Source organism: Mesoplodon bidens (genome assembly GCF_964165515.1).
Source record: "Mesoplodon bidens genome assembly, contig: HAP1_SCAFFOLD_310, whole genome shotgun sequence".
Taxonomy (NCBI): Eukaryota; Metazoa; Chordata; class Mammalia; order Artiodactyla; family Ziphiidae; genus Mesoplodon; species Mesoplodon bidens.
Genome location: NW_027672386.1, coordinates 251665 through 277562, shown reverse-complemented (window position 1 = coordinate 277562; position 25898 = coordinate 251665). Strand labels below are relative to the sequence as shown.

Sequence of the window (25898 nt, the reverse complement as noted above, 5' to 3'; positions counted from 1 at the left end):
CAAATCATCTTTTTTTTTGTTTTCCAGAAAACAGTAACATAAATACAAATTGTTTAATAATAACCATAAAGTCTCAAAGGCTGAGGTTTAAGTATTTATACTTCATATGGTAAGGAGACAGATATTGGACAATTTCTAGACTCCTGAAGATTTGGCATTAAAAACAAAAACCTCAGTCATCAGAATTCCTATTTCTACGTTTGTGACTAACTACATAAATAACCATTGGAAAACAGGACTTTCCAAGCTAACTTTCCAGTTAGACTTTAATCTTAAACGAAGTGTGTATGTGGTTTTATTAATCTATTACGATGCACAAGTTGGATGTCTTTCCATGAATGCTACTTACCACCACTGACATCAACCAATGAAACAGAACACAATACTTACAATTTAATGAAATTCCAACAGCAAACAGTTCCTATGGGTTTTGGTTTCTAATACCTGCCTACCTAAAGTTAATAATACTTATTACCTGTTCAACAATTACAGAAAAATCTTTTAAAGTTAAGGAAAGTTTGAGGTAAATAAAGAATATTCATTTAAGAATGAAGTAGTCAAGATTTCCTTTTACTCAAAAAAAACAAAAAACAAAACACAAAAATCACTTCCAAGAGTCAACCTCCATGTACAAAAAAGCAAGATCAATCACTAGACACAAAGGATATTCCAAAGGTCTTTAAAAATGGTAATTAATCTCAAAAAAGGAAAATTAATTTTAGCTTTTATATTTCATTCATTATCAAGACCATATTTGCTTAACAAGATAATTATGCAATTGATACAAAACATACAGCATTTACACTTAACTGTACAAAATAATTTAAGGTTTATAAAAATATTAGAATGTTTAGAGTTGACTGACACAGTCTTAAATAATCTCTTCTAGAGAAGTATAGTAAAACCACTGATTTCCATTTTATTTCTTTTTTAATAAGTCAAAGAAAGGATGCTGCAATGCTTCATCCAAGGTAATTCTTTTCACTGGATCATATTCTAACATTCTTTGAATCAGGTCAAACAGTTTCTCATGTTCTTCATCATGACAGAGCATAAATTCCTGAGGGGAGAAATGACTTTGTTTAAGAAAGACAATAAAAAATAGTTAAAACAGGTTTTTTTGGGGTTTTTTTGTTTTACCTTTAATGGTTTGCAGTGTCTCGTAACATTTCTACCAGCAGAACTATGTTCCTCCCAATCTAGCTGATTATGATGAAAATACTTCTGTTTCCTATAGGAAAGAGAAGTCTGGATTAAATTTTAAGAAAAAAAGAAACCCCAAACCCACATTCTTACCCTGCCCCAAACAGGGGATTGGGGGAAAATATGGAACCATAGACATCTCTCTATATATACATAAACATACAATTTCTAAAAATCTCAGCAATAAATATATTGGATACCTTATATGGTATTTTTCCTAATCTTGTACCCTCTGAAGTTTTAGTATCCCACCTAAGTTGTACCATATGTGAAACAATGCCAGCTTCAAAAACAGAGGTTCCTAGATCCATTCCTGTAAATTCTGATTTCACTAGATCTGGAATGGGGCTAGAAATCGTTAACAATTCCCTGGATGACTTCTGCGGTGAAGCTATGTTTTGAAACCACTTATAGTATTCTTGTCCAAAGACGTACATGTGGTTTGCAACAGTCTGGAATTCAAATTTAGATAGGACTCCAAAATCAAGCTCGTTTTACTACTCTATGTATTATTTTTAAATCAACCTAGGAAAACATTTATGCAAAGGTTAACCTGAGTATAAAAACACCACTTTATTTACTGGATCACAAAGTAAATATTGCATTACTTTTCAAAAACTTGACTTCATGAAAAATAATTCAAAATCTACAGTCTTTGGAATAAGCAATAACAACAAAGATGGGTTTTCTATAGTTTGAATATAGGCCACTGCATGTACACAATAAGGACTTTAATCTTAAAAAGCATACCTTGTTTTCTGAATCATGTGTGTTGGTATGGGTCCTAATATACGTTCCATCATTACCAGGTGTTCTTTATCATCATTAGTCTAAAAAAATAGGAAAAAGAAACTTAGCACTTTCCATTTCCCTACATGCACATAAAAGGATAACACAAGAAAACAGTGTGTCCGGGACTTCCCTGGTGGTCCAGTGGTAGAGAATACACCTTCCAATGCGGGGGACGTGGGTTCGCTCCCTGGTCGGGGAACTAAGATCCCACACGCTGCGGGGCAACTAAGCCTGCCCACCACAAGAGAGCCCACGAGCCACAAACTACAGAGCCCACACACTCTGGAACCCACACACCACAAGTGGAAAGAGAAAACCAATGTACCGCAACAAGAGAGAAGCCCACGTGCTGGAATGAAGACCCAATGTAAACCCCCCAAAAAAGTAAATAAATAAATGTTAAGAAAAAAAAAAGAAAATAGTGTTTCCATAAAAGGACTAGATTAGACATCTGTACAATTTATATTACACTCTACTTCAAAGATGGAATAAAACTGAATGAGCTACACTGTCTGATTTCTGAAATGAATTGGTAAGGTTTGTATAGCTGATTGAGGAACAACTTTTTTTTTTTTTTTTTTGTTTCTAGATTTTTTTTTAATTAGTTTCTGCTTTATAACAAAGTGAATCAGTCATACATATACATCTGTTCCCACATCCCTTCCCTCATGCATCTCCCTCCCTCCCACCCTCCCCATCCCACCCCTCCAGGTGGTCACAAAGCACCGAGCTGATCTCCCTGTGCTCTGCGGCTGCTTCCCACTATCTATCTACCATACGTTTGGTAGTGTATACACGTCCATGCCTCTCTTTCGCCTTGTCACAGCCCACCCTTCCCCCTCCCCATATCCTCAAGTCCATTCTCAAGTAGGTCTGCGTCTTCATTCCCGTTTTGCCCCTAGGTTCTTCATGACATTTTTTTTTTAATTCCGTATATATGTGTTAGCATACGGTATTTGTCTTTCTCTTTCTGACTAACTTCACTCTGTATGACAGACTCTAGGTCTATCCACCTCATTACAAATAGCTCAGCTTCGTTTCTTTTTATGGCTGAGTAATATTCCATTGTATATATGTGCCATATCTTCTTTATCCATTCATCCGATGATGGACACTTAGGTTGTTTCCAGCTCCGGGCTATTGTGAATAGAGCTGCAATGAACATTTTGGTACATGTCTCTTTTGGAATTATGGTTTTCTCAGGGTATATGCCTAGTAGTGGGATTGCTGGGTCATATGGTAGTTCTATTTTTAGTTTTTTAAGGAACCTCCATACTGCTCTCCATAGTGCCTGTACCAATTCACATTCCCACCAGCAGTGCAAGAGTGTTCCCTTTTCTCCACACCCTCTCCAGCATTTATTGTTTCTAGATTTCTTGATGATGGCCATTCTGACTGGTGTGAGATGATATCTCATTGTAGTTTTGATTTGCATTTCTCTAATGATTAATGATGTTGAGCATTCTTTCATGTGTTTGTTGGCAGTCTGTATATCTTCTTTGGAGAAATGCCTATTTAAGTCTTCTGCCCATTTTTGGATTGGGTTGTTTGTTTTTTTGCTATTGAGCTGCATGAGCTGTTTATAAATTTTGGAGATTAATCCTTTGTCAGTTGCTTCATTTGCAAATATTTTCTCCCATTCTGAGGGTTGTCTTTTGGTCTTGTTTATGGTTTCCTTTGCTGTGCAAAAGCTTTGAAGTTTCATTAGGTCCCATTTGTTTATCTTTGTTTTTATTTCCATTTCTCTAGGAGGTGGGTCCAAAAGGATCTTGCTGTGATTTATGTCATAGAGTGTTCTACCTATGTTTTCCTCTAAGAGTTTGATAGTTTCTGGCCTTACATTTAAGTCTTTAATCCATTTTGAGCTTATTTTTGTGTATGGTGTTAGGGAATGATCTAATCTCAAACTTTTACATGTCCCTGTCCAGTTTACCCAGCACCACTTATTGAAGAGGCTGTCCTTTCTCCACTGTACATTCCTGCCTCCTTTATCAAAGATAAGTTGGCCATATGTGCGTGGGTTTATCTCTGGGCTTTCTATCCTGATCCACTGATCGATCTTTCTGTTTTTATGCCAGTACCACACTGTCTTGATTACTGTAGCTTTGTAGTATAGTCTGAAGTCAGGGAGCCTGATTCCTCCAGCTCCGTTTTTCGTTCTCAAGATTGCTTTGGCTATTCGGGGTCTTTTGTTTTTCCAAACAAATTTTGAAATTTTTTGTTCTAGTTCTGTGAAAAATGCCAGTGGTAGTTTGATAGGGATTGCATTGAATCTGTAGATTGCTTTGGGTAGTAGAGTCATTTTCACAATATTGATTCTTCCAATCCAGGAGCATGGTATATCTCTCCATCTATTTGTATCATCTTTAATTTCTTTCATCAGTGTCTTATAATTTTCTGCATACAGGTCTTTTGTCTCCTTAGGTAGGTTTATTCCTAGATATTTTATTCTTTTTGTTGCAATGGTAAATGGGAGTGTTTTCTTGATTTCATTTTCAGATTTTTCATCATTAGTGTACAGGAATGCCAGAGATTTCTGTACATTAATTTTGTATCCTGCTACTTTACCAAATTCATTGATTAGTTCTAGTAGTTTTTCGGTAGCATCTTTAGGATTCTCTATGTATAGTATCATGTCATCTGCAAACAGTGACAGCTTTACTTCTTCTTTTCCAATTTGGATTCCTTTTATTTCCTTTTCTTCTCTGATTGCTGTGGCTAAAACTTCCAAAACTATGTTGAATAAGAGTGGTGAGAGTGGGCAGCCTTGTCTTGTTCCTGATCTTAGTGGAAATGGTTTCAGTTTTTAACCATTGAGGACAATGTTGGCTGTGGGTTTGTCATATATGGCCTTTATGATGTTGAGGAAAGTTCCCTCTATGCCTACTTTCTGCAGGGTTTTTATCATAAACGGGTGTTGAATTTTGTCGAAAGCTTTCTCTGCATCTATTGAGATGATCATATGGTTATTCTCCTTCAACTTGTTAATATGGTGTATCACATTGATTGATTTGCGTATATTGAAGAATCCTTGCATTCCTGGAATAAACCCCACTTGATCATGGTGTATGATCCTTTTAATGTGCTGTTGGATTCTGTTTGCTAGTATTTTGTTGAGGATTTTTGCATCTATGTTCATCAGTGATATTGGCCTGTAGTTTTCTTTCTTTGTGACATCCTTGCCTGGTTTTGGTATCAACGTGATGGTGGCCTCGTAGAATGAGTTTGGGAGTGTTCCTTCCTCTGATATTGTTTGGAAGAGTTTGAGAAGGATGGGTGTTAGCTCTTCTCTAAATGTTTGATAGAATTCGCCTGTGAAGCCATCTTGTCCTGGGCTTTTGTTTGATGGAAGATTTTTAATCACAGTTTCAATTTCAGTGCTTGTGATTGGTCTATACATATTTTCTATTTCTTCCTGAGTCAGTCTTGGCAGGTTGTGCATTTCTAAGAATTTGTCCATCTCTGCCAGGTTGTCCATTTTATGGGCATAGAGTTGCTTGTAGTAATCTCTCATGATCTTTTGTATTTCTGCAGTGTCAGATGTTACTTCTCCCTTTTCATTTCTAATTCTATTGATTTGAGTCTTCTCCCTTCTTTTCTTGATGAGTCTGGCTAATGGTTTATCAATTTTGTTTATCTTCTCAAAGAATCAGCTTTTAGTTTTATTGATCTTTGCTATGGTTTCCTTCATTTCTTTTTCATTTATTTCTGATCTGATTTTTATGATTTCTTTCCTTCTGCTAACTTTGCGGTGTTTTTGTTCTTCTTTCTCTAATTGCTTTAGCTGCAAGGTTAGGTTGTTTATTCGAGATGTTTCCTGTTTCTTAAGGTGGGATTGTATTGCTATAAACTTCCCTCTTAGAACTGCTTTTGCTGCATCCCATAGGTTTTGGGTCGTCGTGTCTCCATTGTCATTTGTTTCTAGGTATTTTTTAATTTCCTCTTTGATTTCTTCAGTGATCACTTCGTTATTAAGTAGTGTATTGTTTAGCCTCCATGTGTTTGTATTTTTTACAGCTCTTTTCCTGTAATTGATATCTAGCCTCATAGCATTGTGGTCAGAAAAGACACTTGATACAATTTCAATTTTCTTCAATTTACCAAGGCTTGATTTGTGACCCAAGATATGATCTATCCTGGAGAATGTTCCATGAGCACTTGAGAAAAATGTGTATTCTGTTGTTTTTGGATGGAATGTCCTATAAATATCAATTAAGTCCATCTTTTTTAATGTATCATTTAAAGCTTGTGTTTCCTTATTTATTTTCATTTTGGAAGATCTGTCCATTGGTGAAAGTGGGGTGTTAAAGTCCCCTACTATGATTGTGTTACTGTCGATTTCTCCTTTTATGGCTGTTAGTATTTGCCTTATGTATTGAGGTGCTCCTATGTTGGGTGCATAAATATTTACAATTGTTATATCTTCTTCTTGGATCGATCCCTTGATCATTATGTAGTGTCCTTCTTTGTCTCTTCTAGTAGTCTTTATTTTAAAGTCTATTTTGTCTGATATGAGAATTGCTACTCCAGCTTTCTTTTGGTTTCCATTTGCATGGAATATCTTTTTCCATCCCCTTACTTTCAGTCTGTATGTGTCTCTAGGTCTGAAGTGGGTCTCTTGTAGACAGCATATATATGGGTCTTGTTTTTGTATCCATTCAGCCAATCTGTGTCTTTTGGTGGGAGCATTTAGTCCATTTACATTTAAGGTAATTATCGATATGTATGTTCCTATTCCCATTTTCTTAATTGTTTTGGGTTCGTTATTGTAGGTCTTTTCCTTCTCTTGTGTTTCTTGCCTAGAGAAGTTCCTTTAGCATTTGTTGTAAAGCTGGTTTGGTGGTGCTGAACTCTCTCAGCTTTTGCTTGTCTGTAAACGTTTTAATTTCTCCATCAAATCTGAATGAGATCCTTGCTGGGTAGAGTAATCTTGGTTGCAGGTTTTTCTCCTTCATCACTTTAATTATGTCCTGCCACTCCCTTCTGGCTTGTAGAGTTTCTGCTGAGAGATCAGCTGTTATCCTGATGGGGATTCCCTTGTGTGTTATTTGTTGTTTTTGCCTTGCTGCTTTTAATATGATTTCTTTGTGTTTCATTTTTGACAGTTTGATTAAAATGTGTCTTGGCGTATTTCTCCTTGGATATATTCTGTATGGGGCTCTCTGTGCCTCCTGGACTTGATTAACTATTTCCTTTCCCATATTAGGGAAGTTTTCAACTATAATCTCTTCAAATATTTTCTCAGTCCCTTTCTTTTTCTCTTCTTCTTCTGGAACACCTATAATTCGAATGTTGGTGCGTTTAATGTTGTCCCAGAGGTCTCTGAGACTGTCCTCTGTTCTTTTCATTCTTTTTTCTTTATTTTGCTCTGCAGCAGTTATTTCCACTATTTTATCTTCCACCTCACTTATCCGTTCTTCTGCCTCAGTTATTCTGCTAGTGATCCCCTCTAGAGTATTTTTTATTTCATGTATTGTGTTTTTAATCGATGCTTGATTCATCTTTAGTTCTTCTAGGTCCTTGTTAACTGTTTCTTGCATTTTGTCTATTCTATTTCCAAGATTTTGGATCTGGGAAATAGAATCTTGGATCATCTTTACCATCATTATTCTGAATTCTTTTTCAGGTAGACTGCCTATTACGTCTTCATTTGTTAGGTCTGGTGGGTTTTTATCTTGTTCCTTCTCCTGCTGTGTGTTTTTCTGTCTTCTCATTTTGCTTATGTTACTGTGTTTGGGGTCTCCTTTTTGCAGGCTGCAGGTTCGTAGTTCCCGTTGTTTTTGGTGTCTGTCCCCAGTTGCTAAGGTTGGTTTAGTGGGTTGTGTAGGCTTCCTGGTGGAAGTTAGTAGTGCCTGTGTTTTGGTGAATGAGGCTGGATCTTGTCTTTCTTGTGGGCAGGTCCACGTCTGGTGGTGTGTTTTGGGGTGTCTGCGGACTTTTTATGATTTTAGGCCACCTCTCTGCTAATGGGTGGCGTTGTGTTCCTGTCTTGCTAGTTGTTTGGCATAGGGTGTCCAGAACTGTAGCTTGCTGGTCGTTGAGTGAAGCTGGGTGCTGGTGTTGAGATGGAGATCTCTGGAAGATTTTCGCCGTTTGATATTATGTGGAGCTGGGAGGTCTCTTGTGGACCAGTGTCCTGAAGTTGGCTCTCCCACCTCAGAGGCACAGCACTGACTCCTGGCTCCTCAATTTGGGATGATGTGTTGTCTATTCATGTATTCCACAGATGCAGGGTACATCAAGTTGATTGTGGAGCTTTAATCCGCTGCTTCTGAGGCTGCTGGGAGAGGTTTCCCTTTCTCTTCTTTGTTCTCACAGCTCCTGGGTCTCAGCTTTGGATTTGGCCCCGCCTCTGCGTGTAGGTCGCTGGAGGGCGTCTGTTCTTCGCTCAGACAGGACAGGGTTAAAGGAGCAGCCTCTTCGGGGACTCTGGCTCACTCAGGCCGGGCGGGAGGGAGGGGCACGGAGTGCGGGGCGAGCCTGCAGCGGCAGAGTTCGGCGTGACGTTGCACCAGCCCGAGGCGCGCCGTGCGTTCTCCCAGGGAAGCTGCCCCTGGATCCCGGGACCCCGGCAGTGGCGGGCTACACAGGCTACCGGAAGGGCGTTGTGGACAGTGACCTGCGCTCGCACACAGGCTTCTTGGCGGCGGCAGCAGCAGCCCCAGCGTCCCACGCCCGTCACTGGGCTCCGCGCTTTCAGTCGTGACTCGCGCCCGTCTGTGGAGCCCCTTTAAGCAGCGCTCCTCTCCTCGCGCACCAGGAAACCAAGAGGGAAGAAAAAGTCTCTTGCCTCTTCGGCAGCTCCAGAGTTTTCCCGGACTCCCTGCCGGCTAGCTGTGGCACATTAGCCCCCTTCAGGCTGAGTTCTCGCCGCCAGCCGCAGTCCTCTCCCTGCGCTCTGACCGAAGCCCGAGCCTCAGCTTCCAGCACCGCCCGCCCTGGCGGCCGAGCAGACAAGCCTCTCGGGCGGGTGAGTGCCACTCGGCACCGATCCTCTGTGCGGGAATCTCTCCGCTTTGCCCTACCCAGGTATGTGGGGAGTTTCTTGCCTTTTGGGAGGTCTGGGGTCTTCTACCAGCGTTCAGTAGGTGTTCTGTAGGAGTTGTTCCACGTGTAGCTGTATTTCTGGTGTATCCGTGGGGAGGAAGGTGATCTCCGCGTCCCTTTTTCATTTTTTAAAGCAGGCATCAGATAGGATATAGTTTGCCAATCCTTGCTCTGAAGAGCAGAGTCTATGTGCAATGCTTTTTAAATCCATTAACTACTGTGCCTAGCACACTGCTTTCAAAATGTTCTTAAGTCATGACAGGAATAAATAATACAAGCTCCATTATCTTCAAAAAGTTCCTTAGTTGAAGACTATTTTGGAGGGTGGAATTAAAATATAAACCACATCTCACACCAAAGTTAATAATCGACGCTTAAGATCTCAGAATGATTTACAATCATAAAACCATCTGAAGGATTTTATATGTGTCAGAATGAAGAAAGCATGCACTGTGCTCAACTTTTTCCTTGACCCTATAGCTTACTACCACAAAACCAGACACCACCCCCGAGAAATGTCCGACAGCTACGTTCTAGATATCAAACTTGTCTACAAACTCAGAGTACTTTTAACAGATCTCTACGGAGTAGACAGAAGTTTGGTGAGGTGCCCCATAGCAGTGAACACATATATTCTGCAACAGCCACCTAAGTGACTTATAATTCATCACAGCTTCCTCCCTCCTCATCCTGCATTGCCATAACCTCAAAGCAACCTTGACAGTATTAGCCAGGAACTTCCTTACCACCCTCACCCCATCCAACAACACACCTTGATCAAATCACAACCCTCTTAAAGTTCTCCAATGGTTACACCACTTGAAGCTTTCAAGACTTTTAGTTTTCCGACATAAGCAAAATTATGAGCAAAACAAGTAGAGACCTAAATAATATTTTCTCCTTTTTGTTCTGCCAAGTAAGCCAATAACTATTATCATTTCATAGAAAGAACATTTTAATACCAAAAAAAAGAGGAGAGATAATTTCTAAATGAAAGCCAGAACGGCAACCCTACAAAATCATTTTCATTTTAGACCGGTCTACATTTGGAAACCACTGACTCCTAGGATAAAACAAATACCTTTCTATGGCAAACAAGTCCACTATGAATCAGTACTTGCCTACTGACACCATTTTCCTATTTATCCAAGACACTCCGGCAGCACTATTCATCCTTCCTCAACTAGAGTAGCTTCCTTTATGCCTCTTGCATTTATGAATACCATTTCTTCCTGATATGGCCATCACACACTCTAGTTTTCTGACAAACTCTTACTCTTCCTTATAGCTTGGATTAAACTCCCTATTCCTCAGTGATGCCTTCTCGAAGGAAACTTAACCGTTCACCTTTTCTGGGTTCCCTTCTACATTGTTCCATTATAGCAAGTATCACATTGTACTGTACGTTTTCCCATGTCTATCCTGTGTATGTCTTCCTTGAGGAGAGAGATGCTGTCTTTTCATTTTTATACACACAGTGCTTAGAAATGTGCCTAGGGTGTCATACATGCTTAATACAACTTACTGTTTCTGAATTCTTTTAATAAAAGTGCAACATAACCAGAGCTGAATTAAAACTGACCATAGTAACACTAATGTAAATTTATGAAAGAGCATCACAATAAAATGGATCATATGAAGTCAATATGAACCACGTGTTTAAAAGCTCCACATGCAGAATGAATTATGACCATTCACTGAGAGTATTTCATTCGACTATGGTTTTAGAGAAGGATGACTATTTTGCACATGGAAGTTTACATCTTAAGAATAATGACACTATGGCAACTTTCCAATATGGAAACAAAAACTTTAACATGCCTTTAACATTAAAGCTCATTATGAATCAGTAAGTAACATTTACTAAATACATACCTGAAAGACTGTGAAACCAAGGTAATATTCAATAAGAATGCAACCTATGCTCCAAACATCACATGGCTGAGACCAACCTAAAGCTATTTAAAAACAAAACCAAACATTTTATTATGCAACCATTTTTAATTGCCAATACACAATATCTTTTCCTATGTGGGTGCTCTCTTTATATAGCCCATTTAGGAGAATATGATAGTAAATTCAGGGTTTACATTTTTAGTTTTCTACCAAACATTATTCAGTATGCTTTCAGAGTCCTCCATATCCTTGTATCAACTTACAGTATTTTAACCTGGGGGAGGAGGCATTTTATGGAAAGTAAGAGGGGTTAGCAAATATTCCATAGTCTCTGAATTGCTTGTGCAATGAGGAGCACTGTTATACCCACTTAACGGTTGTTCTATGAAATTTTACATTTTATTAGTGCAAACATAGGTCAATAATTATCCTCAGAGTGTAATTACTAACCCCTTATCAATTACCATCAGCTTGATATCTGAGTTTATTTCTTCCATTAAAAGAAATAGTAGTGTCACATAAATTATGTAAGAATTATAATGGATATTATAAGCAGTGTCACCCATAAGCAGAATTATACAGATATTTAAAGTTCACATAGAGAGGTATCTATATATGTACTTTCAGGTTGTCTATACATGATCATATATTTTCTCCTTCAGAATTCTCAATAGTAACATTATGCAGAAAAGAAAAAAACACCTAGCCTTAAGTCTCTATCTATTTAGAAAGGAAAAGAGTAAACCTAAACCATACAGATGTTTTAACCTTTTATAGATTAAGTTTTTAATAAAAAAATAATGTACAAATAAAACCTACTTTAAAAGACATTTCAATTACTTTCAGTAACATTACTGAATTTAAAGACAAAGGAAGAAACAATATATTCAAGGAACTTGACTATGATTTAGCCATTTTTGTTAACCCTCATGGTACTTATCACTTGAACAAAAGGATAATGGAGCATGGTTTCTACTTACAGTAACACATACAAAATCTGCAAATGATAGAGCTTGGATCTAAGATGAAAGTTTTCTTTTCCAGCCACTCCTGTCTCCCAGTCCAGCTTTCTCCCAAGTGACTGTAAACTACCTCATTCTCTTATGGCTCAGCTCTCATACTCTTTGGAATTTCACATCATTCACTTTTACCAACTTCTGTTTACTACCAACACCCAAGACATGAGACCAACTGCCCTCCTCAGTGGTGGCACCTGACAACATCTTCCTCTTCAACCTAATTCTGCCTTCATCCTCAGGAGTAACACTTCACAAACACACAAAGAACCCTTCTAATCTTCCCATCTGTTCATTTCTTTTCCTAAACACCAATAACCCCAATTTCAGATTTATATCAACTATCCCCAGCCTGGCCACACATGGGACTGTATTATTACTAGGAATCACTGTATCTTACACAATCTAGGAGGAGGCCATTAACTAACTGTAAGATACACCACTGTTTTATGAACCAATAACCAAGAAAAAATGCCGTTTTGTCTTATGTTTCCTCACATGTTAAAATGTGGAGAAAAATCTTCTTCTTAAAATTGATAAAACACAGCAAGTTATCTCTTTTTAAGCTCTGAAAATACCTATCTGTCCACAATCTCCTCCCACACTCTTTTCTTTTACCTTCATTGCAGGCTTCAGTCCTCAACCATGAATACACTTTCTAAACTACTGCAACACAGCAGCTTCTTTCAGACCATACTAAGCAGAAATCCTAGTAACATCACTCTCAAAGATGAGCTCCAAACCTGTGCTATCCTATGTGGTAGCCACTAGCCACATGTGGTTATTTAAATCGAAAAGTTTAATTAATTTAAAATTCAGTTCCTCAGTCACACTGGCTATACTGAAAGTACACAGTAGTCTACGTGTGGCTACTAATGGCTACCATGTTGGATAGTGCAGATATACAACATTTCTATCATCATGGAAAGTTCTACTAGCCAGCACTACAAACTATTCTTAATTTCCTGTCCCTTTTACTAATTCTTTACTCTAGGTAAACATCATTAGTTTGCTCTCACACTCATATTCTCAACTACCAAGTCCTCTTAGACAAAAGGTAAAAAGTGGAAAAGACTGATTCCACAAAGATGTTTTACTATCAACCTCGGTTGAAACTTACTTTTGGCAAAGTAATATGCTTATACCATTTAACTATCTCCCAATATCACCTGATCTGAATTTTTCCCACTGTCTCCAAGCCCCCAAATCCATCCCTGACTTCCTTGCTCTATCAACATGACTCGGTCTCGAACTTTTAAATTTTGAGGCATAAGATGTGCTCTCCCTGAGTTCCCTTTTATTAATATTGAAAAACGCTGCACCTTAACTAATTTTCCTTTCCATGCTGTCCCATGTCAAAGATGATCAAAGAAGCTCTCCTCATAGACTAGCCCCTCTTTCTTCTCCTCTTAACCTCCATCCACCCTACATCTAGACGTCTGCCAGCCAAATCTTTAGCATTTTCCCCAGCACCATGCTTTGTGATGAGACGAAAAGAGGTGCCCACATCGCTTCAAAATCACACTGCTGTCATGGACTTAGCCAATACAGCTTGTTCTCTTATGATCTTGTAAGACTGACTTGTTCAAAAAGAACCACCACCTGGAATATCCTTACAGATGATATCACATTTTTCCCACTCAGGAAAAATATTTATAGCAATGTCCAGACAGCTTTTATGAAAACAGAAAACATTTTCTGTACACTGCTGAGAAAATTACAGCTATCTCCCAACTACCTGCCCCCCAATAAAAGCTATAGAGAACAAAAAATCTCTTTTTCAATTAAAATATCAGGAAGTCTGGTATCTACTAACCCAAAATGACCTCTGGAGCTCTGTAATGCCGTGTAGATACCAAAGTGCTATGATGTTCATCATCGTACGTTGCACTTCCTAAGTCAATAATTTTGATATCTGTGTTTTGCAGTGTGCGTTCATCACGTTTCTAGAGATACAGTTAAGTAAACACAAAGATCAATAAAGATATGAAATATTTTATAGCACTATCCAAAAGGCTTGCACATGAATTCTCTTTTTGATTTTCAAAATAACCCCATGAGAAAGGCAAAGGATTACCCTTTTTGGGTTAAACGTCAGGATATAATAAGCCTCAAAGGTAAAATTCCTCATCCAAGGATCACCAAGTTAAATTAATTTTAAAGACAACTACCAAAATTAAAACAAGTGTAACTTACCATTTTTGAATTATACTTGACTACATAGTCAGACTCCACAAATAAAATATTTTCAGGCTTCAGATCTGTATGGGTTAATTTATTATGATGCAAAACTACAAAAGAACAAAAAGACATTATTAGTTTCACTTACAAATTTAATCTGTACCGGGGGAAAGGAGAATTAGTAGTAGAGGTAGGGATCAAAAGTGGTTTCATCTTTACTTGCAACGTGCATTTTTAGTGACAATGGTTTGATATGTTGCTTGTCCAATAAAACCTTTAATTTACTGGTATTTAAAAATTTAACAAGTATACTTACAATTTATTGACTGACAGATCTGATATGCCATTTGCCTGATATGGTCAATTTGAAATGGCAGAAAGCTATTTTCTTTAATGAAATCATAGGTACTAAGTCCCAGGAGTTCGAACACAATACAAATATGACCATGATGATCAAACCATTCTAGCATCTGGACACATCGGCTGAAACAGATCAGAATACAAATAATTCAGTTCACAGAATTCTGATTATTTCATGTAACATAATGGATCACAGTTCCAAGTTTCTTACTTACAAGACATTATTGGGATCAGTACTATTTAAATGTTCCAATACTTCGATTTCTGAATGAGCTGCTTCACGATATTGTCCCACATTTTTTATGATTTTCATTGCGACATGTATGCCACCCCTTAAAAACAAAATGAAAATGGTAAATGTACAGAAGCGCGTTGAAGACATGTATCCTCTAGAGCAGCTGTCACCAACCTTTTTGGCACCAGGGACCGGTTAAATGGAAGACAATTTTTCCATGGTTGAGGGGAGGGTGTGATGGTTCAGGTGGTAATGCAAGCTATGGTGAGCAGCAGATGAAGTTTCACTCACTCGCCCACTGCTCACCTCCTGCTGTTAGGCCCAGTTCCTACCAGTCCACGGCCCAGGGGTTGGGGACCCCTGCTCTAAAGCATCATCTTGTTAAGTACCAATCACTCTATGCTATTTTCCTAAAATAATCTTTCAGGGTATATTATAGCAGATCTATAAACATTTTTTTCAAAACATTTTGACAAAATATACATTATACAGAGTGATGATTTCTCTTAATACTTATGAACGTTAATGTTTGTTTCCAAAAGTTAAAATTTACCTAGATATTATAAGTAGTTTTTTTTAAAAAAAGGATAAAAATATAAACCTTGAACATACTACTGCTGAAAACATTCACTCATTCGCCAGGCTGCACCGAATGTGCCAGATGTTGCATTGGAATCACTGTTAGAAAGAGCTTGTTCCATGTACCTCACAGTCTAATGGAAAAGACAGACACTTGAACAACTTATCATTAGGTTAGAAGTGCCTGGTATAAGGAATAGAGAGAAGAAAGAACCTAACCATCAGAGTTAGGGGAGCTCAGACTTCTTCAGAGAAGAAAGACAACTATCAGTTTGTTAGATAATTCTGGCAAAGGAGACACCAGCAATAAGTCATCAAGCCAAAAAAATGTTTAGTGCATTCACGGATGCGAATAGGTATAAATAGCAACAATGTAGGGTAGCGTTTTTTAGACCGGGGCATCTGTAGTACTTCCTAAAAAGTACAGAGGGAATTCCCTGGTGGTCCAGTGGCTTAAGACATGAGCTTTCACTGCCGTGGGCCCAGGTTCAATCCCTGGTCGAGGAGCTGAGATCCCGCAAGCCATGTGGCGCGGCCAAAAAAAAAAAGCCGTAAATGATTTTGAGGAAAAGGATTTCCAAATCTTCAGCTTCCTTCGGTCCTCTTTTCTAAACCTGATCTTCTTGAATACAAGCCAGCAGTCAACCCTGCATTTTTCACTATGGCCTTCCCACATTACAAAAGAGAACCCCATGCACGTGAAATTAATATGGCAAGGTTTGTGCACCAGGCTGTTTATAAAAAAGAAAGAAAAAATTCTTTGAGGCAAAAATTTTTCTAGTTGCTGGATAGCAAACCGATTCCAAACTCATTTCTTTTGACAAGGTCCCAATGAAGTTGTGGGCTGATATATAATCATCAAAATAAATTTTTAATGATTTATCTCCCTATGATGTATAGCATATATGTCAAGACTTAAAAGAATTACTATAAAACTGCTGTGACAAAACTTCTTCTAGTCTCATCTATTTCATCATATGGACAAGTTTTCTAACTGCTAATAAGCTATAAAAATGAACAGTGCTAATAGCTATAAAAATGAAAAATGGATAATGGTGTTAGCTAATGCTACTATAGTAATCATATTGCAGTATATAAATGTTCAAACCAACATTATACACCTTAAACTTATAAGCTTTCATATTACTTGTCAATTAAAAAAAAGAAAAATGGAAACTTAATGTTAAAACAGTAAGATTTATCTATGGACACAGGAACTCATTTTTCAAAGGCCCCAACCATCTCAATAAAAGATATATTTTCAATTACATTGTATATTTTAGGTCTAATAAGTATCAAAATTTGTAACAGATTTTTACTTGATCACTTGAATACTATTCATTGGAATATCTCAAATACTCAAGTCTTGGAACTTCAAGAAATTTTTAAAAGACCTAAATGGGACAACTAGTGAAATGTGAACCAGGTTGTAGATAAGCTGGCAAAACTTGAAAATGCATATAACATGTAAATATAGAGAATGATTAAACACTGTAAAATGTTAACATTTGTGGAATCTGGGTGAAGAATATATGGGAATTCTTAGCAACTTTCCTAAGTCAAAGTATTTCAAAATATCTTAAAATTTTACTTTATGGTCACATTTTTGTCATAGAGAGGAAAGGGTGATAATAAAAGACACTTAGGATAATATTCTTTATGAAAAGAGAAGTAAAATTTAAGTTCAAGATAAAGCATTTCTAAGTATTCAAGAAAAGTTTGTTCATGGATGACAGGAGGTATCAAGCTACTGTATTTAGAGTCCCCCAAACATATTTAGACAGAGAAATATGTTTTTTTTAAAAAAAATCTCCATTTACAATAAGCTGGAAATTACATCCTCAACTATTTTATGATGAAAAGTTGAGATGTCAATTTAGAAATGTGCAGTTTCCACTAAACTGTTGTAAGACGTTCACTTACAAAAAAATTTGCAACTGCAGAATAGAGATCCTAGAGGAAAACGTGAAAATGAAGCAGAGAGGGTCAAATAACAAAAAGTTTAGTATAACTCGTTAAAGAATCTGGACTTTATTCTGTAGGCTTCAAGTAATATAATTTATTTATAGTTTGAGAAGCTAACCCTAACGTGCAAATATTATCCTTTGGAAATAAAAGTTTTTGAACCAAGAAGATTAGACATGCTAATTTATTGTCTCTGCAATTCAAAAGTAGGGTAAAGCACTCCAAATCTCTTATAGAAAGCTAAGGACCTAAGTTCTGGGAAAGTCTTCACTTGAACACAGACATTAATTTCAATGAACTCCATCTGATAAAAATTTTCAACATTCTTGGTCAAAATCCATACTTATGGTAAATAAATCATACACAGTCCAAGAACTTTTGAATACTTATACCTCCCAGGAAAACACATAGCTACCACTTAAATTCCATTTCATCTAAATTATGGATCCTTCTCCACCAAAAATATCAGAATCTTCAAAAAAGAAAAACAACAAACTTACATGCCATGATCAATGCACTCTACAACTCTGCCAAAGGTCCCTTCTCCCAAAGTGTTCACAATTTCATCTAAAGTGAGGGGGGAGAAAGAAGTGTAAGTACATGAGTACAAATTATCAGTTATTCAAATAATGAATGCTTAAGTGTGGAATTTTTTCAAATGCTCTCTATTAAAGCATAATTAAGGTTCCAGCACTCAAATTATTTTATTTTCAGCTGCTACAAAAATAATTTAGATAGAGCTATCTTTCTTGCTCTAATCTCAAATTCCACTGATTATTTTGGAACTTTAGAGTAGAAATATTTAAACTCTATAGAAAAGAAGAAATACAAAAGAACAACAAACAAACCCACAAAAAAAAACAAAAAAACAATGAAGAGTTCTTTAGCCCCCCGCTGACAAACTATTCATAAAAAGATTATTCTGTCTGCAAAGTTTAAAAAGTGTTGAAAAATATTCTATACATCTTGCTTTTAGAACGTCTCCACTTTGACAGATAAGGTAACCCTCTTCATCATCTTCTATACTCCTGGATCTTTTCCTTTGGTGGCTCTTCTGGAACGGCAAGTGGGCAGCACCAAGATCGTCCTGCCAATCAATATAGCAGAGTGAATTCAGGGCAGAATACGCAATTCATTCAGCGGGCAGATATTCAGGCATTCAGATAAGAACCAGGCCACGAACAGTTGGCAGGAACAATTTCAAATTCAGTCCCCAGAAATTCACAGGACACAGTTTATGTTACAGAAGAAAAACATGGCAAGATTTTCAGATAAGTTACTTAAAGTGGCAATAGAAAAAACAACACAATTGTCTCTAAAATACTGACTTAATTGAAGTCTGAAATTTAAAGAATGCAATGTCATGATCTATTAATCTCGTTATAAAATAGCCTATGCTGTGAGTTGAAATGTCTAGTTTGGCAGGAAAATGTTTTAAAATGTCAAGATTAGTACAAATTGATACTGAGCAATATTTTTAAACATACTTATTAAAATAAAAGGGGAAAATAAAGGCTAATGTCAATGTTTGATCTAATCAATGATAGTTCTAGTGAAGAAAACTTGGGGAGGAAAATAATAATTCATAGTTTACTGCAAACAAGTGAAGATTCATGAGTGTAAAAAAAAAGGGCAGGCTTTCTGGACAATAATTTCCCCTTCAGCACCCACTTTCAGAACTCCAATGGAACTAATTGCAGATTGTGCTATACACAGGGTAAGTATCCACCAGTGCAACTTTCTACATTTGTCTCCAAGTACTAGAAAAGGGGTTTCTTTTAAAGTAAAAAATGTTTAAGATGAAAGAAAAGATGGGTGCTTCATCTTTTCATATGATTATGTTATAAAAGATAAAAATATTTTTAACATTAAAATCAAGAACCTCATGATCTGGTCTGCAGAAAATGAGTAAATGTGGGCAAATGAGGACTTACTAATAAATGCAGATAAGTTGTAAGAATTTCGAAGTTTCCTTTAAGGATTCAAGTAATATAAACACAATTATATTCATATAGTATTATAAACTTTTTCAAACTTATTGGCTCAGTAAGAGCTTTTACACACAAATAAGTATCCACCCAAAATAAAAACAAAATCAATCATACCGAAAGTGACTGATTACTTGAACAGTGTCTATTACACTTCCTTTTAGGACTGCTTCTCCAGCTTCGGACTGAAGATTTACTGCAGTGAATTCGATAACTGCTTTCAACATCTGTGTGATAACGTCTAGGAACATATCCTTTGCAGTAGTCATTTCTGTATTCATCAATGTTAGGAACGTATCCTTTGCAGCAGTCACTTCTGTATTCATCAATGTTAGGAACGTATCCTTTGCAGCAGTCACTTCTGTATTCATCAATGTTAGGAACGTATCCTTTGCAGCAGTCACTTCTGTATTCATCAATGTTAGGAACGTATCCTTTGCAGCAGTCACTTCTGTATTCATCAATGTTAGGAACGTATCCTTTGCAGCAGTCACTTCTGTATTCATCAATGTTAGGAACGTATCCTTTGCAGCAGTCACTTCTGTATTCATCAATGTTAGGAACGTATCCTTTGCAGCAGTCACTTCTGTATTCATCAATGTTAGGAACGTATCCTTTGCAGCAGTCACTTCTGTATTCATCAATGTTAGGAACGTATCCTTTGCAGCAGTCACTTCTGTATTCATCAATGTTAGGAACGTATCCTTTGCAGCAGTCACTTCTGTATTCATCAATGTTAGGAACGTATCCTTTGCAGCAGTCACTTCTGTATTCATCAATGTTAGGAACGTATCCTTTGCAGCAGTCACTTCTGTATTCATCAATGTTAGGAACGTATCCTTTGCAGCAGTCACTTCTGTATTCATCAATGTTAGGAACGTATCCTTTGCAGCAGTCACTTCTGTATTCATCAATGTTAGGAACGTATCCTTTGCAGCAGTCACTTCTGTATTCATCAATGTTAGGAACGTATCCTTTGCAGCAGTCACTTCTGTATTCATCAATGTTAGGAACGTATCCTTTGCAGCAGTCACTTCTGTATTCATCAATGTTAGGAACGTATCCTTTGCAGCAGTCACTTCTGTATTCATCAATGTTAGGAACGTATCCTTTGCAGCAGTCACTTCTGTATTCATCAATGTTAGGAACGTATCCTTTGCAGCAGTCACTTCTGTATTCATCAATGTTAGGAACGTATCCTTTGCAGCAGTCACTTCTGTATTCATCAATGTTAGGAACGTATCCTTTGCAGCAGTCACTTCTGTATTCATCAATGTTAGGAACGTATCCTTTGCAGCAGTCACTTCTGTATTCATCAATGTTAGGAACGTATCCTTTGCAGCAGTCACTTCTGTATTCATCAATGTTAGGAACGTATCCTTTGCAGCAGTCACTTCTGTATTCATCAATGTTAGGAACGTATCCTTTGCAGCAGTCACTTCTGTATTCATCAATGTTAGGAACGTATCCTTTGCAGCAGTCACTTCTGTATTCATCAATGTTAGGAACGTATCCTTTGCAGCAGTCACTTCTGTATTCATCAATGTTAGGAACGTATCCTTTGCAGCAGTCACTTCTGTATTCATCAATGTTAAGAACATATCTTTTGCAGCAGTCACTTCTGTATTCATCAATGTATCTCAGGTCCCGATAATATCTCTCAATCAAGAACCTTGCTTCTAAATAATGACTGCAAACACATTAAAGGATTTAAAATTACTCTTTTCATTCTAGAATGCTTTAACGTTTAACCACATTTTAATGTGGTTAAAATAAAACATTCTCTCAAGAATTCCTGGTTTCAACAGCTAACTCAATAAAAGAAAAAAATACAAATTGATGTATTAGAATTTATACTTAACTCACAAAACTTAAATAATTTTACTTTAACCAACAAGCAAATGGGTACATATATCTCTATTAATATATACTGCTATGAAGGAACAAACCTTGGGTCAAATCATTCAACATATTCAGTGTTTACTTGATTAAGTGTCCCTTTACCTTCTGGTGAAAGTTAAGACCAAAAATTCACAAAACTGCTCTTCTGAAATTCATCAATCTTATGATATATGCATCTGTAACTAAGCTCTCTTCCTTTTTGCAGAGCCACACACAACATGAGGCAGGCAAAACAGGATTCCTTTCCTTCTTAATGTAAGTTAGGTATCTCTGGCACACAGAGTTCTTTCACAAAAGGTGTATTAGAGCTAAAAGGAATCTTAAATATATTTCAGGCCTTTCATTTTACAGATGACTACACTGAGATCCCTAGAAGGAAAACGATTTGCCATGGTTGTAGAGCACATTCTAAATCCTATTGTATGTGCCAGTATTATTATACACACCACCTATTCCATCTCCTCTCCTCTATTTCGAGCTTCCTGTATCTTTCTGAGAAATAGGCAACACAGTTTTTGAAGGCTGCTTCATGTGCCAAAAATATCCAAAATATATGCCCCTCAAATGAGAAAAGGTTCTTGTCATTGCTTGCTTAGGATTTCCCAACCCCCTACTTCCCTTTGCATTTTGAATTTCCTGTCACTCCTGCTTGTGAAATAAACAAGAATTCAGGGAAAACAGCATCATCTGGTGCCATAGTGCTTACCTTCTTTTTTTATTTTTTTTAATTTTTTTGCGGTACGCAGGCCTCTCACAGTTGTGGCCTCTCCCGTTGTGGAGCACAGGCTCCGGATGCACAGGCCCAGCATCCATGGCTCATGGGCCTAGCCGCTCCGTGGCATGTGGGATCCTCCCGGACCGGGACACGAACCTGTGTCCCCTGCATCAGCAGGCGGACTGTCAACCACTGCACCACCAGGTAAGCCCCATAGTGCTTAACTGCTGAATCTACAGATCCCTTTGAAAATCTAATTGAGAGGTATGGACCCTCTTCCCTAAGAAACACACAAATGCGTAAACAAAACTTGGCAAGGAATTTCAGAGATCATGGACCTCAGGAAGTCAATGGATTCCAGTTAAGCAGCCTTGATTTGATGGAAAGAAAAAGACAGAGTCAACTGACCCAGTTTCCTGTCCCACTCTCTACCTGGGATGAGTATCCTTTCCAACAGTGGGAAGCTTCAAGAGGGATGCACGTGGAGCACTGAGGGAGAGAGGGGACACCTGCCCAGTCAGACACACCAGCTAAAATAATCCTGACAAGTAATGGAGTGACAGATGTTAACTAGACTGCCCTCACTAACCTCGTTCTTTTTCCCAGAATATGTGGTCATTCTTTTTTCTCAGGAGGCTGGTTTATGCAAAAATAAAGGAGAAGCATCTCTAAAACTGCTACTCAACAGGGCTGGCATCAAATCCAGGCTGGGGAGATGCAGAAACCCCCTTTCCCCAGTGTCAGCCTTAAGTTCTAGCCATTGGAGAAACAACTCAGGATATTAGGGTCTAAATCTGGGTCTAAGTCAGGGATCTGATCAGTTGCTTGGAACCGTTAAGGGAGAGACCTACAATACGTCAAACTAGAAATTACCATACTCTAAAGGGCATCTGTTTAATTCTGTAAGACATCCTTCCCATAAAAGTCTAAAATGTATCGGAAAACTCTAACACTAATAATCCTTAGCGGGACTAGTGCATGAAATTAGAGCTGCTGATAATCCATAAATAATCTATAGAATAACAAACATGGAGTGAAGTAATACTATGAGGATAAACTAAAAAGATGAGGACCTCTTCAGCCTACAACAACCGAGCCTTAGAGATTATATAAACAAAGTCTACAGAATTATAAAGGCTATATGGACAGAGTGAATAGGATGAACAGACTGATTGAATTTCTAAAAATAGTCACTGAATGTCCAGTGAATATTTCACTGTAGTTCTTTAAAACAGCCAAGACTAATGAGGCTATGGGCATTCGTTTCTATTTCCACACAGGTCCTGTGGAAGATAAAAAATATATGAGGCAAAATCCCTGCCAACAAATAACTGTTCAATTTGAGATTACTCACACAAAAATAAAACAAAACTCAACCATGCAGGAAATGCCGAAAGCCTGGATATGAGTGCTTAGGAGAAAAAGCTCATAATGCTTAAAATGGTCAGGGAAGATTTCGTGAAAAAGAAGGGAAGAGTTGCATCTTATAGGGACATCAGGATTTGGATAAAGTAGGAAGTAGAAGAAGTGCCAGGAAAGAAAAATGGCATATGACCATCTTACATTTATAGAGTACTTTTAGCCAGAATGGTTTAGAGATGAGTTTGTCTACATGTTACTTAGGAAATAGTAAGTAGACAATTTCAGCAAGAGCAATTTTCACATAGGGGAACATAGGCAAATAAATAAGCTGGGAACAGATCATCCAAAATCTTGCATGCCAGGCTAAAGGGCTTAAAACAGTGTTTCTCAAAGGGTGGTCTGTTTATTAACAATATCGAAATACTGAATTTTTAAAAATGAAGATCCCTGGACCCCAGGTCAGACTCACTGAATAATCTGGTAATATGCATTTTAAACATACCTTCAAAGTGATTCTATTCACACTAAAGTTTGAGAATCACTGGTTTAAGGCTTGATACTCTATGTTACAACAAGACATTTAAGGATATAAAATGTGTTCACAGTGTTCACAGCCACATCAGTCTTCCTGTGTAGAATTAATTGATTAAGCTTGTAGGAAGGGAGCAATTCACAGGCTACTTACAAATCAGAAAGAAAAGACACTCTGAAATATATAGGAAAAAAGGTAAGATAATTGATATACAATAAAAGCGCTGATAAATCATAAGAAAAATATGCTTTAATAGAAAAAATAGGCTAAGAATACAAAAATAATGTTCACAATCAACTAGACTTCAATTAAAAAATATTCAAGTGTTCAATAAGCACATGACAGAGGACAAATTCAGCAGAAATTTAAACATTCAAATGAAAAGAAAACACTATTCTTGGCATTTCAAAATACACAAGACTAGTGACAGCATGTCGTAGGGAGTGTAACTTGGTACAAACTTTCTAGAAAAATATGTGGAAAAATATGTGAATATGTAGCAAGAGCCTTATAAGAGGTCACACCCTTTCACTTGAAACTGTCCCTTCTTAGAACCTATTTTCAGGAAATATTCAGAGGCAAAGATTTGTATACAAAGATATTTTTCAGAAGAAATAACTTTACATCCAAATGAGGGACTAGCATCCTACCAAGAGTACCTTCTTTATATGCTTCTGTATTTTTCATTTTTTTTCCAATAATTTTACAAAAGAAAAACTCTTATGAAGATTTGAATCTTGAAAAAGACTATTAGATTACTCCAGATTACGGAGAGCAATTACCACCAGACATCTCTGGTGCCAATATCAAAGAAGAAACTATTGGCCTAGTGGTTATTGCACTGACTCAGTATCATCTTGATGTGGTTAATTGTGAATATGAATAACTGTTCATCATTCATATCACTTCCTTGCGACACATACAATGCATAATAAATCCATGAATGGTTAGTACTATATGTTAAGGCTTACAGAGTATTTTGTAGTTATCATAATATAGGGTACAGATATTCTTGTATAATACATTAATTAGCTCAGGTCATTGAAATCCTGGCATAGATTCTCCCTCTTCCCTCCATATGATAGTGTGTGAAGAATGATTAGTCTGCACTGATTAACAACAAGCTCACTGTTCTACAGAACAAGTCTGTTTTGGCATGGAGAAGGAAAAAAATTGCATACTGTTTTTTAAATAACGCCAGTTGGCTAATTTAGAAAGCAATCTGGCAAACAGTCCCAGTGGAACATCTGCACAAAACAAGGAGAAAACATAGAACCACCAAAAACAAATGAGAAAGGGAAATTAACGGAGGACAGAATGAAAGAAACTCTATTCACCTAGGCTTTGTTTAATCATTTAGGAACTTGAAAAATTCCTTCAATTCTATATAAACGTAGTACCTCCAAATTTTACACTGGTAAGAATACAACAGAACAGGACACATGCCATTGGAAATTTTTAATGAGGTCCTTCTTACAACAGCCAAGCTTCTAAAAATCCCAAACATATCCACTGGCCTTATCTACAAATATAACCTGTAGAATACAGTATAAGCAACTAATCCCCAACACACTTTAACATTCTCACACACCACATGCTATTTTTCCATCTGGATGAACTCCTCCTGACCCTTCATTAGCTCTCATTTGTGGAACCCTAAATAAGTGCCCCAATGTACAGCTCTCCCTACTACATACAAGTTAAAGGCACACACTGGTCCTTTAATCACTTACTTAACTTTCGTGTGTCTCATTTCCCACAACTATATTACTGGCAGCTGGGACTCCAGCAACTGTTTCCTACAGCTCCCAAATGTACACAGATATGTGAGAGTAGGAACTCTGTTCTATTCACAGCAGTGTCTAGCATATAAGAGGCACTCAGTAAATATTTTCTGAATGAGTATTTGTTGACTGATTTATAAAACAATCTGACAGATGAAAGCTATATAAGCTAATGACAAGTCATTACAACTATTAGTGTTAAAATGGTACTAGTTCAAGCGTAATTTACCAATAAGATTCTTTAAGCTGGTGATGTGGTTTACAATGTCTGTTCTCTTGTGTACTACTGTGGGATCTCCTTTTCCATTTGTGACTTCCACTGTAGCTTTCATGTCCCCAGC

General features: G+C 37.3%; 1 pseudogene across 1 annotated transcript; it reads right to left on the bottom strand.

Moving 5' to 3' along the window:
- Positions 1 to 909: 909 nt before the first annotated feature.
- Positions 910 to 25898, bottom strand: LOC308610276 (dual specificity protein kinase CLK4-like; annotated as a pseudogene). The gene is made up of 14 exons: positions 25787 to 25898; positions 24955 to 25020; positions 20882 to 20952; positions 19380 to 19533; positions 18238 to 18328; positions 17775 to 17841; positions 14711 to 14827; positions 14452 to 14618; positions 14151 to 14245; positions 13771 to 13900; positions 10918 to 11000; positions 1954 to 2033; positions 1141 to 1231; positions 910 to 1060 (listed from the first exon to the last, which is right to left on the bottom strand). The product of its transcript is annotated as a dual specificity protein kinase CLK4-like (transcript).